Genomic DNA, 16,098 nt, shown 5'->3' with positions numbered 1-16,098 from the left:
CAGCGCTGTGTGTAATGTCTCTCTGGATTCCAGCGCTGTGTGTAATGTCTCTCTGGATTCCAGCGCTGTGTGTAATGTCTCTCTGGATTCCAGCGCTGTGTGTAATGTCTCTCTGGATTCCAGCTCTTTGTGTAATGTCTCTCTGGATTCCAGCGCTGTCTGTAATGTCTCTCTGGATTCCAGTGCTGTGTGTAATGTCTCTCTGGATTACAGCGCTGTGTGTAATGTCTCTCTGGATTCCAGCGCTGTGTGTAATGTCTCTCTGGATTCCAACGCTGTGTGTAATGTCTCTCTGGATTCCAGCGTTGTGTGTAATGTCTCTCTGGATTCCAGCGCTGGGTGCAATGTCTCTCTGGATTCCAATGCTGTGTGTAATGTCTCTCTGGATTCCAGCGCTGTGTGTAATGTCTCTCTGGATTCCAGCGTTGTGTGTAATGTCTCTCTGGATTCCAGCGCTGTTTGTAATGTCTCTCTGGATTCCAGCGCTGTGTGTAATGTCTCTCTGCATTCCAACGCTGTGTCTAATGTCTCTCTGGATTCCAGCGCTGTGTGTAATGTCTCTCTGGATTCCAGTGCTGTGTGTAATGTCTCTCTGGATTCCAGCGCTGTCTGTAATGTCTCTGTGGATTCCATCGCTGTGTGTAATGTCTCTCTGGATTACAGCGCTGTGTAATGTCTCTCTGGATTCCAGCGCTGTGTGTAATGTCTCTCTGGATTCCAGCGCTGTGTGTAATGTCTCTCTGGATTCTAGCGCTGTGTGTAATGTCTCTCTGGATTTGAGTGCTGTGTGTAATGTCTCTCTGGATTCCAGCGCTGTGTGTAATGTTTCTCTTCCTCCCTGGTGTGTTTCAGTGAAGGAGAGCGACATGCACAAGCTGTGGAGGAACATTGAGCCTCACCTGAAGAAGGCCATGCAGACAGTCTACTGCGGGAGATCTCCAGGTGAGCCAGGCCAGGGGCAGGGGCCAGGGCCGTGGCAAGTTCAGGGGCAGGGGAGGGGCGTAATCGCTCAATTGTCATGAAATAAGTAAAACTAAAGAAACTTGATTCTTGATAACAAACCTTTCAACAAACGCTTGAACAACCTTTGTGTTAAAGTGATAGAAATGATATTTGTAGGGCTGATAATTGCAGTGATGTAGGTGTGTGTGCTGGTGCTTGAGTGACCCCTCTGATCGTGCGAGTCTCACTCTGCTGTTTTGCAGTTGTCAGTGGGAGGAGATGCAGCAGATGGAGGGAGAGCTTCACCTGAAAGGTAAGATGCTTACAGGTCTGGCTGCTGTAGGGTAGTGTGTTATTTTATTGGTTAAAGTGACCTTCACGTTGTTTGAGTTTCTTGGTGGAATTCTTTTCTGTAGAGCATCTAGATGCAGGAAATCTTGCTTCTGACCCCCCCCCCCCCCGTCTGTAGATCCACGTCCGAAAAAATATGGAGTTAGGGTCCGAGTTGGTAACTGCGTGACGCTTCTGCACGCTCAAGCTTCATTCGTTTTAAGGTAAAATTTGTTTCTGTTATCCAGTTGTCATATAACGTTATGATGCATTTAAATATATCTGAGTTAATATAATGAGTCTCATTCATTTGTAACATTTTACATGAAAGAGTATTTGCCAGTGTGGCTGTGATGCTGAAGCTGTGTGCTCACTGTGTAATCCCAGAGGGAGGGGCGGGGGGAGGACTGACACACTGAGGCTGCACGCCAGCTGTAGAATGAAGAGATATATTCATTCATTGTTTTGCCCTTGGATTGATAGAAGTTGAAACAAGGAGGAAAGGCAGGCACAGAGGATCGATGGTGCTGAGGGGGGCCTGCCTGCCTGCCGGCCTGCCTGTGAGCTTCTCTATCTGGGTGTGCTGTTACCTTCTCCTGGTGTTTGTTAATTAGCGCAGAGATTGGTTTTGCAGGAGAGGCTGGGAGCTCTCAAGTGCAGGGACCGGAGGAGAGGCTCTGCTGACTGAATCGGTAATGAGCTGCTCAGGTCAGTGTGGACGAGAGTCGCACTCAGGGATTCAGACGGAAACTACCAAATGCACGCCTTTCACTTCACCTGGGAGGTGTGGCCTCCCTAATGCATGCCTTTCACTTCCCTGCAGGATTGACAGGGTCGGAACGGGTCCCTGCACTCTGCAGGATTGACAGGGTCGGAACGGGTCCCTGCACTCTGCAGGATTGACAGGGTCGGAACGGGTCCCTGCACTCTGCAGGATTGACAGGGTCGGAACGGGTCCCTGCACTCTGCAGGATTGACAGGGTCGGAACGGGTCCCTGCACTCTGCAGGATTGACAGGGTCGGAACGGGTCCCTGCACTCTGCAGGATTGACAGGGTCGGAACGGGTCCCTGCACTCTGCAGGATTGACAGGGTCGGAACGGGTCCCTGCACTCTGCAGGATTGACAGGGTCGGAACGGGTCCCTGCACTCTGCAGGATTGACAGGTTCGGAACGGGTCCCTGCACTCTGCAGGATTGACAGGGTCGGAACGGGTCCCTGCACTCTGCAGGATTGACAGGGTCGGAACGGGTCCCTGCACTCTGCAGGATTGACAGGGTCGGAACGGGTCCCTGCACTCTGCAGGATTGACAGGGTCGGAACGGGTCCCTGCACTCTGCAGGATTGACAGGGTCGGAACGGGTCCCTGCACTCTGCAGGATTGACAGGGTCGGAACGGGTCCCTGCACTCTGCAGGATTGACAGGGTCTGAACGGGACCCTGCACTCTGCAGGATTGACAGGGTCGGAACGGGTCCCTGCACTCTGCAGGATTGACAGGGTCGGAACGGGTCCCTGCACTGCAGGATTGACAGGAACGGGTGCAGGATTGACAGGTTCGGAACGGGTCCCTGCACTCTGCAGGATTGACAGGGTCGGAACGGGTCCCTGCACTCTGCAGGATTGACAGGGTCGGAACGGGTCCCTGCACTCTGCAGGATTGACAGGTTCGGAACGGGTCCCTGCACTCTGCAGGATTGACAGGGTCGGAACGGGTCCCTGCACTCTGCAGGATTGACAGGGTCGGAACGGGTCCCTGCACTCTGCAGGATTGACAGGGTCGGAACGGGACCCTGCACTCTGCAGGATTGACAGGGTCGGAACGGGACCCTGCACTCTGCAGGATTGACAGGGTCGGAACGGGACCCTGCACTCTGCAGGATTGACAGGGTCGGAACGGGGGTTGCATGAACTGGCTTCTATTTAGGGAAGATTTGGGAGCCCAGCACGGCGCTGTCCCCCACCGGTGTGGCGCTCTTTCCCCCCTCCCCCTTCGGCACGGCGCTCTCTCCCCCCCCGTCGGCGTTGCGCTCTCTCTCCCCCTCCATCGGCGCGGAGCTCTCTCTCCCCCCCCATCGGTGTGGCCCTCTCTACCCCCCGCTGGCGCGGCGCTCTCTCTCCCCACCCATTGGCGCAGCGCTCTCTCTCCCCCCCGCTGGCGCGGCGCTCTCTCCCCCCCTATCGGTGCGGCGCTCTCCCACACCAGTCTTTCAGCCCTGACTCTGTCATATTAATAATAATCATTACAATCACAAAGATCCTTCCATGCAGCCAGCTGCTTCCAAAATCCTTCAACAATGATGATCGGTTGAGAGCACAGGATCAGTGTTCTTTTGAAAATCAAATCCACAAACGACAAGAGGATGAATCCATTTATTTATGCTGTTTATTGATCTGTTCTTATTTATTGAGTCCCATGTCAATATGTCTCCTCAATCTCTCTGACCAGAGATATCTCTGGATCTCTGTGTGTCTGTTGGGCACAGCTGTGTCTTGCAGTTCCAGGCAGGTCTAAGGAGTGAGATGGTTTAACCCTTTGAGGAGTGAGTTTTAGAATGTTTTGATGGGCCCACTGAAGTGAGGTTATTTTTTTTAAAACATTTTCATAATTTTTCATATTTACACTCCTCACATCGACACATTTGTTAGTAGGCCTATTAGCAGTTAATTACACAATGAAAATATGTAAACAACTTTCTTACAGTAAATAAACAGAGAGAGAGAGAGAGACGTAGCTCAGTGATCCTTGTCACGTTGTCTGAGCTTGGGCCACTCAATGTAAATATTCTTCACTGATATTTTCACTAACACCTGATTCAGTAGAAGAATTTAAATTGGAATCGAATCGTGAGCATTTCTCACTGTTTTCCAGACATTGTTGACATTTTGTGGGTTTGTTTTGTGTAATTCTGTAAATATCTGGCAGATGGTGCAAGAGACCACTACAAGGTGTTACGGACACCTAGAGTTGCTATATCAGATTGTAAGCCGTTTTGTAGACTCGGTAATTCAAGTTCAAAGTTCAAGTTTAAAGCTCAAAATGTGAAGAACATACCGGTACGTTCGTCCTCCCCGGGGGTCGTTAATTCAGTGTCGCGCCGGTACGTTCGTACTCCCCGGGGGTCGTTAATTCAGTGACGCGCCGGTACGTTCGTACTCCCCGGGGGTCGTTAATTCAGTGTCGCGCCGGTACGTTCGTACTCCCCGGGGATCGTTAATTCAGTGACGCGCCGGTACGTTCTTACTCCCCGGGGGTCGTTAATTCAGTGTCGCGCCGGTACGTTCTTACTCCCCGGGGGTCGTTAATTCAGTGTCGCGCCGGTACGTTCTTACTCCCCGGGGGTCGTTAATTCAGTGTCGCGCCGGTACGTTCTTACTCCCCGGGGGTCGTTAATTCAGTGACGCGCCGGTACGTTCTTACTCCCCGGGGGTCGTTAATTCAGTGTCGCGCCGGTACGTTCGTACTCCCCGGGGGTCGTTAATTCAGTGACGCGCCGGTACGTTCTTACTCCCCGGGGGTCGTTAATTCAGTGACGCGCCGGTACGTTCGTCCTCCCCGGGGGTCGTTAATTCAGTGTCGCGCCGGTACGTTCTTACTCCCCGGGGGTCGTTAATTCAGTGTCGCGCCGGTACGTTCTTACTCCCCGGGGGTCGTTAATTCAGTGACGCGCCGGTACGTTCTTACTCCCCGGGGGTCGTTAATTCAGTGTCGCGCCGGTACGTTCTTACTCCCCGGGGGTCGTTAATTCAGTGTCGCGCCGGTACGTTCTTACTCCCCGGGGGTCGTTAATTCAGTGACGCGCCGGTACGTTCTTACTCCCCGGGGGTCGTTAATTCAGTGTCGCGCCGGTACGTTCTTACTCCCCGGGGGTCGTTAATTCAGTGTCGCGCCGGTACGTTCTTACTCCCCGGGGGTCGTTAATTCAGTGACGCGCCGGTACGTTCTTACTCCCCGGGGGTCGTTAATTCAGTGACGCGCCGGTACGTTCTTACTCCCCGGGGGTCGTTAATTCAGTGTCGCGCCGGTACGTTCTTACTCCCCGGGGGTCGTTAATTCAGTGTCGCGCCGGTACGTTCTTACTCCCCGGGGGTCGTTAATTCAGTGTCGCGCCGGTACGTTCTTACTCCCCGGGGGTCGTTAATTCAGTGTCGCGCCGGTACGTTCTTACTCCCCGGGGGTCGTTAATTCAGTGTCGCGCCGGTACGTTCTTACTCCCCGGGGGTCGTTAATTCAGTGACGCGCCGGTACGTTCTTACTCCCCGGGGGTCGTTAATTCAGTGTCGCGCCGGTACGTTCTTACTCCCCGGGGGTCGTTAATTCAGTGACGCGCCGGTACGTTCTTACTCCCCGGGGGTCGTTAATTCAGTGTCGCGCCGGTACGTTCTTACTCCCCGGGGGTCGTTAATTCAGTGACGCGCCGGTACGTTCTTACTCCCCGGGGGTCGTTAATTCAGTGTCGCGCCGGTACGTTCTTACTCCCCGGGGGTCGTTAATTCAGTGTCGCGCCGGTACGTTCTTACTCCCCGGGGGTCGTTAATTCAGTGACGCGCCGGTACGTTCTTACTCCCCGGGGGTCGTTAATTCAGTGTCGCGCCGGTACGTTCTTACTCCCCGGGGGTCGTTAATTCAGTGTCGCGCCGGTACGTTCTTACTCCCCGGGGGTCGTTAATTCAGTGTCGCGCCGGTACGTTCTTACTCCCCGGGGGTCGTTAATTCAGTGACGCGCCGGTACGTTCTTACTCCCCGGGGGTCGTTAATTCAGTGACGCGCCGGTACGTTCTTACTCCCCGGGGGTCGTTAATTCAGTGTCGCGCCGGTACGTTCTTACTCCCCGGGGGTCGTTAATTCAGTGTCGCGCCGGTACGTTCTTACTCCCCGGGGGTCGTTAATTCAGTGACGCGCCGGTACGTTCGTACTCCCCGGGGGTCGTTAATTCAGTGTCGCGCCGGTACGTTCTTACTCCCCGGGGGTCGTTAATTCAGTGTCGCGCCGGTACGTTCTTACTCCCCGGGGGTCGTTAATTCAGTGACGCGCCGGTACGTTCTTACTCCCCGGGGGTCGTTAATTCAGTGACGCGCCGGTACGTTCTTACTCCCCGGGGGTCGTTAATTCAGTGTCGCGCCGGTACGTTCTTACTCCCCGGGGGTCGTTAATTCAGTGTCGCGCCGGTACGTTCTTACTCCCCGGGGGTCGTTAATTCAGTGACGCGCCGGTACGTTCTTACTCCCCGGGGGTCGTTAATTCAGTGTCGCGCCGGTACGTTCTTACTCCCCGGGGGTCGTTAATTCAGTGTCGCGCCGGTACGTTCTTACTCCCCGGGGGTCGTTAATTCAGTGACGCGCCGGTACGTTCTTACTCCCCGGGGGTCGTTAATTCAGTGTCGCGCCGGTACGTTCTTACTCCCCGGGGGTCGTTAATTCAGTGACGCGCCGGTACGTTCTTACTCCCCGGGGGTCGTTAATTCAGTGTCGCGCCGGTACGTTCTTACTCCCCGGGGGTCGTTAATTCAGTGACGCGCCGGTACGTTCTTACTCCCCGGGGGTCGTTAATTCAGTGTCGCGCCGGTACGTTCTTACTCCCCGGGGGTCGTTAATTCAGTGTCGCGCCGGTACGTTCTTACTCCCCGGGGGTCGTTAATTCAGTGTCGCGCCGGTACGTTCTTACTCCCCGGGGGTCGTTAATTCAGTGTCGCGCCGGTACGTTCTTACTCCCCGGGGGTCGTTAATTCAGTGTCGCGCCGGTACGTTCTTACTCCCCGGGGGTCGTTAATTCAGTGACGCGCCGGTACGTTCTTACTCCCCGGGGGTCGTTAATTCAGTGTCGCGCCGGTACGTTCTTACTCCCCGGGGGTCGTTAATTCAGTGTCGCGCCGGTACGTTCTTACTCCCCGGGGGTCGTTAATTCAGTGACGCGCCGGTACGTTCTTACTCCCCGGGGGTCGTTAATTCAGTGACGCGCCGGTACGTTCTTACTCCCCGGGGGTCGTTAATTCAGTGACGCGCCGGTACGTTCTTACTCCCCGGGGGTCGTTAATTCAGTGTCGCGCCTCCCAAGGGGGTGGGGGGGCCCCCAGCCATTATTCAGCAGGTACGTTCTTACTCCCCGGGGGTCGTTAATTCAGTGTCGCGCCGGTACGTTCTTACTCCCCGGGGGTCGTTAATTCAGTGACGCGCCGGTACGTTCTTACTCCCCGGGGGTCGTTAATTCAGTGTCGCGCCGGTACGTTCTTACTCCCCGGGGGTCGTTAATTCAGTGTCGCGCCGGTACGTTCTTACTCCCCGGGGGTCGTTAATTCAGTGTCGCGCCGGTACGTTCTTACTCCCCGGGGGTCGTTAATTCAGTGACGCGCCGGTACGTTCTTACTCCCCGGGGGTCGTTAATTCAGTGACGCGCCGGTACGTTCTTACTCCCCGGGGGTCGTTAATTCAGTGTCGCGCCGGTACGTTCTTACTCCCCGGGGGTCGTTAATTCAGTGACGCGCCGGTACGTTCTTACTCCCCGGGGGTCGTTAATTCAGTGACGCGCCGGTACGTTCTTACTCCCCGGGGGTCGTTAATTCAGTGTCGCGCCGGTACGTTCTTACTCCCCGGGGGTCGTTAATTCAGTGTCGCGCCGGTACGTTCTTACTCCCCGGGGGTCGTTAATTCAGTGACGCGCCGGTACGTTCTTACTCCCCGGGGGTCGTTAATTCAGTGACGCGCCGGTACGTTCGTACTCCCCGGGGGTCGTTAATTCAGTGTCGCGCCGGTACGTTCTTACTCCCCGGGGGTCGTTAATTCAGTGACGCGCCGGTACGTTCTTACTCCCCGGGGGTCGTTAATTCAGTGTCGCGCCGGTACGTTCTTACTCCCCGGGGGTCGTTAATTCAGTGTCGCGCCGGTACGTTCTTACTCCCCGGGGGTCGTTAATTCAGTGACGCGCCGGTACGTTCTTACTCCCCGGGGGTCGTTAATTCAGTGACGCGCCGGTACGTTCGTACTCCCCGGGGGTCGTTAATTCAGTGTCGCGCCGGTACGTTCTTACTCCCCGGGGGTCGTTAATTCAGTGACGCGCCGGTACGTTCTTACTCCCCGGGGGTCGTTAATTCAGTGTCGCGCCGGTACGTTCTTACTCCCCGGGGGTCGTTAATTCAGTGTCGCGCCGGTACGTTCTTACTCCCCGGGGGTCGTTAATTCAGTGTCGCGCCGGTACGTTCTTACTCCCCGGGGGTCGTTAATTCAGTGTCGCGCCGGTACGTTCGTACTCCCCGGGGGTCGTTAATTCAGTGTCGCGCCGGTACGTTCTTACTCCCCGGGGGTCGTTAATTCAGTGTCGCGCCGGTACGTTCTTACTCCCCGGGGGTCGTTAATTCAGTGACGCGCCGGTACGTTCTTACTCCCCGGGGGTCGTTAATTCAGTGTCGCGCCGGTACGTTCTTACTCCCCGGGGGTCGTTAATTCAGTGACGCGCCGGTACGTTCTTACTCCCCGGGGGTCGTTAATTCAGTGACGCGCCGGTACGTTCTTACTCCCCGGGGGTCGTTAATTCAGTGTCGCGCCGGTACGTTCTTACTCCCCGGGGGTCGTTAATTCAGTGACGCGCCGGTACGTTCTTACTCCCCGGGGGTCGTTAATTCAGTGACGCGCCGGTACGTTCTTACTCCCCGGGGGTCGTTAATTCAGTGACGCGCCGGTACGTTCTTACTCCCCGGGGGTCGTTAATTCAGTGTCGCGCCGGTACGTTCTTACTCCCCGGGGGTCGTTAATTCAGTGACGCGCCGGTACGTTCTTACTCCCCGGGGGTCGTTAATTCAGTGACGCGCCGGTACGTTCTTACTCCCCGGGGGTCGTTAATTCAGTGACGCGCCGGTACGTTCTTACTCCCCGGGGGTCGTTAATTCAGTGTCGCGCCGGTACGTTCTTACTCCCCGGGGGTCGTTAATTCAGTGACGCGCCGGTACGTTCTTACTCCCCGGGGGTCGTTAATTCAGTGACGCGCCGGTACGTTCTTACTCCCCGGGGGTCGTTAATTCAGTGACGCGCCGGTACGTTCTTACTCCCCGGGGGTCGTTAATTCAGTGACGCGCCGGTACGTTCTTACTCCCCGGGGGTCGTTAATTCAGTGACGCGCCGGTACGTTCTTACTCCCCGGGGGTCGTTAATTCAGTGTCGCGCCGGTACGTTCTTACTCCCCGGGGGTCGTTAATTCAGTGACGCGCCGGTACGTTCTTACTCCCCGGGGGTCGTTAATTCAGTGACGCGCCGGTACGTTCTTACTCCCCGGGGGTCGTTAATTCAGTGTCGCGCCGGTACGTTCTTACTCCCCGGGGGTCGTTAATTCAGTGTCGCGCCGGTACGTTCTTACTCCCCGGGGGTCGTTAATTCAGTGTCGCGCCGGTACGTTCTTACTCCCCGGGGGTCGTTAATTCAGTGTCGCGCCGGTACGTTCTTACTCCCCGGGGGTCGTTAATTCAGTGTCGCGCCGGTACGTTCTTACTCCCCGGGGGTCGTTAATTCAGTGACGCGCCGGTACGTTCTTACTCCCCGGGGGTCGTTAATTCAGTGTCGCGCCGGTACGTTCTTACTCCCCGGGGGTCGTTAATTCAGTGACGCGCCGGTACGTTCTTACTCCCCGGGGGTCGTTAATTCAGTGTCGCGCCGGTACGTTCTTACTCCCCGGGGGTCGTTAATTCAGTGTCGCGCCGGTACGTTCTTACTCCCCGGGGGTCGTTAATTCAGTGACGCGCCGGTACGTTCTTACTCCCCGGGGGTCGTTAATTCAGTGACGCGCCGGTACGTTCTTACTCCCCGGGGGTCGTTAATTCAGTGACGCGCCGGTACGTTCTTACTCCCCGGGGGTCGTTAATTCAGTGTCGCGCCGGTACGTTCGTACTCCCCGGGGGTCGTTAATTCAGTGACGCGCCGGTACGTTCTTACTCCCCGGGGGTCGTTAATTCAGTGACGCGCCGGTACGTTCTTACTCCCCGGGGGTCGTTAATTCAGTGTCGCGCCGGTACGTTCTTACTCCCCGGGGATCGTTAATTCAGTGTCGCGCCGGTACGTTCTTACTCCCCGGGGGTCGTTAATTCAGTGTCGCGCCGGTACGTTCTTACTCCCCGGGGGTCGTTAATTCAGTGACGCGCCGGTACGTTCTTACTCCCCGGGGGTCGTTAATTCAGTGTCGCGCCGGTACGTTCTTACTTACCGGGGGTCCCGGTGCGCCGGTACGTTCGTCGTTCCCGGGGGTCAATTCAGTGACGCGCCGGTACGTTCTTACTCCCCGGGGGTCGTTAATCTCAGTGACGCGCCCCGGGTGTTTATTCAGTGACGCGCCTTACTCCCCGGGGGTCGTTAATTCAGTGTCGCGCCGGTACGTTCTAGACACCCCGGGGGTCGTTAATTCAGTGTCGTCCGGTACGTTCGGAACTCCCCGGGGGTCGTTAATTCAGTGACGCGCCGGTACGTTCGTATTCCCCGGGGGTCGTTAATTCAGTGACGCGCCGGTACGTTCATACTCCCCGGGGATCGTTAATTCAGTGTCGCGCCGGTACGTTCTTACTCCCCGGGGGTCGTTAATTCAGTGACGCGCCGGTACGTTCGTCCTCCCCGGGGGTCGTTAATTCAGTGTCGCGCCGGTACGTTCTTACTCCCCGGGGGTCGTTAATTCAGTGTCGCGCCGGTACGTTCTTAATCCCCGGGGGTCGTTAATTCAGTGTCGCGCCGGTACGTTCTTACTCCCCGGGGGTCGTTAATTCAGTGACGCGCCGGTACGTTCTTACTCCCCGGGGGTCGTTAATTCAGTGACGCGCCGGTACGTTCTTACTCCCCGGGGGTCGTTAATTCAGTGACGCGCCGGTACGTTCTTACTCCCCGGGGGTCGTTAATTCAGTGTCGTGCCGGTACGTACTCCCCGTGGGTCTTACAGTGTGCCCGGTAACGGGGCAGAGTCGTTAATTCAGTGAGAGACCTGTACGTTCTTACTCCCCGGGGGTGCATTATTCAGTGTGCGCCGGTACGTTCTTACAGCCCGGGGGTGCTGCATTCAGTGACGAGCCGGTAGACCCAGATTCCCCGGGGGTCGTTAATTCAGTGTGTGCCAGGTACGTTCTTAAAACACAACAGGAGCAGAGTGTGCTGCACACTGAGAGACTGAGACCCAGATTCAGTGCATTATACAGAGTGTGCCAGGGTTTGAGGAGCAGAGTGTGCTGCACACTGAGAGACTGAGACCCAGATTCAGTGCATTATACAGAGTGTGCCAGGGTTTGAGGAGCAGAGTGTGCTGCACACTGAGAGACTGAGACCCAGATTCAGTGCATTATACAGAGTGTGCCAGGGTTTGAGGAGCAGAGTGTGCTGCACACTGAGAGACTGAGACCCAGATTCAGTGCATTATACAGAGTGTGCCAGGGTTTGAGGAGCAGAGTGTGCTGCACACTGAGAGACTGAGACCCAGATTCAGTGCATTATACAGAGTGTGCCAGGGTTTGAGGAGCAGAGTGTGCTGCACACTGAGAGACTGAGACCCAGATTCAGTGCATTATACAGAGTGTGCCAGGGTTTGAGGAGCAGAGTGTGCTGCACACTGAGAGACTGAGACCCAGATTCAGTGCATTATACAGAGTGTGCCAGGGTTTGAGGAGCAGAGTGTGCTGCACACTGAGAGACTGAGACCCAGACTTCAGTGCATTATACAGAGTGTGCCAGGGTTTGAGGAGCAGAGTGTGCTGCACACTGAGAGACTGAGACCCAGATTCAGTGCATTATACAGAGTGTGCCAGGGTTTGAGGAGCAGAGTGTGCTGCACACTGAGAGACTGAGACCCAGATTCAGTGCATTATACAGAGTGTGCCAGGGTTTGAGGAGCAGAGTGTGCTGCACACTGAGAGACTGAGACCCAGATTCAGTGCATTATACAGAGTGTGCCAGGGTTTGAGGAGCAGAGTGTGCTGCACACTGAGAGACTGAGACCCAGATTCAGTGCATTATACAGAGTGTGCCAGGGTTTGAGGAGCAGAGTGTGCTGCACACTGAGAGACTGAGACCCAGATTCAGTGCATTATACAGAGTGTGCCAGGGTTTGAGGAGCAGAGTGTGCTGCACACTGAGAGACTGAGACCCAGATTCAGTGCATTATACAGAGTGTGCCAGGGTTTGAGGAGCAGAGTGTGCTGCACACTGAGAGACTGAGACCCAGATTCAGTGCATTATACAGAGTGTGCCAGGGTTTGAGGAGCAGAGTGTGCTGCACACTGAGAGACTGAGACCCAGATTCAGTGCATTATACAGAGTGTGCCAGGGTTTGAGGAGCAGAGTGTGCTGCACACTGAGAGACTGAGACCCAGATTCAGTGCATTATACAGAGTGTGCCAGGGTTTGAGGAGCAGAGTGTGCTGCACACTGAGAGACTGAGACCCAGACTCAGTGCATTATACAGAGTGTGCCAGGGTTTGAGGAGCAGAGTGTGCTGCACACTGAGAGACTGAGACCCAGACTCAGTGCATTATACAGAGTGTGCCAGGGTTTGAGGAGCAGAGTGTGCTGCACACTGAGAGACTGAGACCCAGATTCAGTGCATTATACAGAGTGTGCCAGGGTTTGAGGAGCAGAGTGTGCGCTGCACACTGAGAGACTGAGACCCAGATTCAGTGCATTATACAGAGTGTGCCAGGGTTTGAGGAGCAGAGTGTGCTGCACACTGAGAGACTGAGACCCAGATTCAGTGCATTATACAGAGTGTGCCAGGGTTTGAGGAGCAGAGTGTGCTGCACACTGAGAGACTGAGACCCAGATTCAGTGCATTATACAGAGTGTGCCAGGGTTTGAGGAGCAGAGTGTGCTGCACACTGAGAGACTGAGACCCAGATTCAGTGCATTATACAGAGTGTGCCAGGGTTTGAGGAGCAGAGTGCTGCACACTGAGAGACTGAGACCCAGATTCAGTGCATTATACAGAGTGTGCCAGGGTTTGAGGAGCAGAGTGTGCTGCACACTGAGAGACTGAGACCCAGACTCAGTGCATTATACAGAGTGTGCCAGGGTCTGAGGAGCAGAGTGTGCTGCACACTGAGAGACTGAGACCCAGACTCAGTGCATTATACAGAGTGTGCCAGGGTTTGAGGAGCAGAGTGTGCTGCACACTGAGAGACTGAGACCCAGACTCAGTGCATTATACAGAGTGTGCCAGGGTTTGAGGAGCAGAGTGTGCTGCACACTGAGAGACTGAGACCCAGATTCAGTGCATTATACAGAGTGTGCCAGGGTTTGAGGAGCAGAGTGTGCTGCACACTGAGAGACTGAGACCCAGATTCAGTGCATTATACAGAGTGTGCCAGGGTTTGAGGAGCAGAGTGTGCTGCACACTGAGAGACTGAGACCCAGATTCAGTGCATTATACAGAGTGTGCCAGGGTTTGAGGAGCAGAGTGTGCTGCACACTGAGAGACTGAGACCCAGATTCAGTGCATTATACAGAGTGTGCCAGGGTTTGAGGAGCAGAGTGTGCTGCACACTGAGAGACTGAGACCCAGATTCAGTGCATTATACAGAGTGTGCCAGGGTTTGAGGAGCAGAGTGTGCTGCACACTGAGAGACTGAGACCCAGATTCAGTGCATTATACAGAGTGTGCCAGGGTTTGAGGAGCAGAGTGTGCTGCACACTGAGAGACTGAGACCCAGATTCAGTGCATTATACAGAGTGTGCCAGGGTTTGAGGAGCAGAGTGTGCTGCACACTGAGAGACTGAGACCCAGATTCAGTGCATTATACAGAGTGTGCCAGGGTTTGAGGAGCAGAGTGTGCTGCACACTGAGAGACTGAGACCCAGATTCAGTGCATTATACAGAGTGTGCCAGGGTTTGAGGAGCAGAGTGTGCTGCACACTGAGAGACTGAGACCCAGATTCAGTGCATTATACAGAGTGTGCCAGGGTTTGAGGAGCAGAGTGTGCTGCACACTGAGAGACTGAGACCCAGATTCAGTGCATTATACAGAGTGTGCCAGGGTTTGAGGAGCAGAGTGTGCTGCACACTGAGAGACTGAGACCCAGATTCAGTGCATTATACAAAGTGTGCCAGGGTTTGAGGAGCAGAGTGTGCTGCACACTGAGAGACTGAGACCCAGATTCAGTGCATTATACAGAGTGTGCCAGGGTTTGAGGAGCAGAGTGTGCTGCACACTGAGAGACTGAGACCCAGATTCAGTGCATTATACAGAGTGTGCCAGGGTTTGAGGAGCAGAGTGTGCTGCACACTGAGAGACTGAGACCCAGATTCAGTGCATTATACAGAGTGTGCCAGGGTTTGAGGAGCAGAGTGTGCTGCACACTGAGAGACTGAGACCCAGATTCAGTGCATTATACAGAGTGTGCCAGGGTTTGAGGAGCAGAGTGTGCTGCACACTGAGAGACTGAGACCCAGATTCAGTGCATTATACAGAGTGTGCCAGGGTTTGAGGAGCAGAGTGTGCTGCACACTGAGAGACTGAGACCCAGATTCAGTGCATTATACAGAGTGTGCCAGGGTTTGAGGAGCAGAGTGTGCTGCACACTGAGAGACTGAGACCCAGATTCAGTGCATTATACAAAGTGTGCCAGGGTTTGAGGAGCAGAGTGTGCTGCACACTGAGAGACTGAGACCCAGATTCAGTGCATTATACAGAGTGTGCCAGGGTTTGAGGAGCAGAGTGTGCTGCACACTGAGAGACTGAGACCCAGATTCAGTGCATTATACAGAGTGTGCCAGGGTTTGAGGAGCAGAGTGTGCTGCACACTGAGAGACTGAGACCCAGATTCAGTGCATTATACAGAGTGTGCCAGGGTTTGAGGAGCAGAGTGTGCTGCACACTGAGAGACTGAGACCCAGATTCAGTGCATTATACAGAGTGTGCCAGGGTTTGAGGAGCAGAGTGTGCTGCACACTGAGAGACTGAGACCCAGATTCAGTGCATTATACAGAGTGTGCCAGGGTTTGAGGAGCAGAGTGTGCTGCACACTGAGAGACTGAGACCCAGATTCAGTGCATTATACAGAGTGTGCCAGGGTTTGAGGAGCAGAGTGTGCTGCACACTGAGAGACTGAGACCCAGATTCAGTGCATTATACAGAGTGTGCCAGGGTTTGAGGAGCAGAGTGTGCTGCACACTGAGAGACTGAGACCCAGATTCAGTGCATTATACAGAGTGTGCCAGGGTTTGAGGAGCAGAGTGTGCTGCACACTGAGAGACTGAGACCCAGATTCAGTGCATTATACAGAGTGTGCCAGGGTTTGAGGAGCAGAGTGTGCTGCACACTGAGAGACTGAGACCCAGATTCAGTGCATTATACAGAGTGTGCCAGGGTTTGAGGAGCAGAGTGTGCTGCACACTGAGAGACTGAGACCCAGATTCAGTGCATTATACAGAGTGTGCCAGGGTTTGAGGAGCAGAGTGTGCTGCACACTGAGAGACTGAGACCCAGATTCAGTGCATTATACAGAGTGTGCCAGGGTTTGAGGAGCAGAGTGTGCTGCACACTGAGAGACTGAGACCCAGATTCAGTGCATTATACAGAGTGTGCCAGGGTTTGAGGAGCAGAGTGTGCTGCACACTGAGAGACTGAGACCCAGATTCAGTGCATTATACAGAGTGTGCCAGGGTTTGAGGAGCAGAGTGTGCTGCACACTGAGAGACTGAGACCCAGATTCAGTGCATTATACAGAGTGTGCCAGGGTTTGAGGAGCAGAGTGTGCTGCACACTGAGAGACTGAGACCCAGATTCAGTGCATTATACAGAGTGTGCCAGGGTTTGAGGAGCAGAGTGTGCTGCACACTGAGAGACTGAGACCCAGATTCAGTGCATTATACAGAGTGTGCC

The sequence above is a fragment of the Polyodon spathula genome, chromosome 8 (assembly GCF_017654505.1).
Source record: "Polyodon spathula isolate WHYD16114869_AA chromosome 8, ASM1765450v1, whole genome shotgun sequence".
Lineage (NCBI taxonomy): Eukaryota > Metazoa > Chordata > Actinopteri > Acipenseriformes > Polyodontidae > Polyodon > Polyodon spathula.
Note: the sequence above shows the minus strand (reverse complement) of the source record.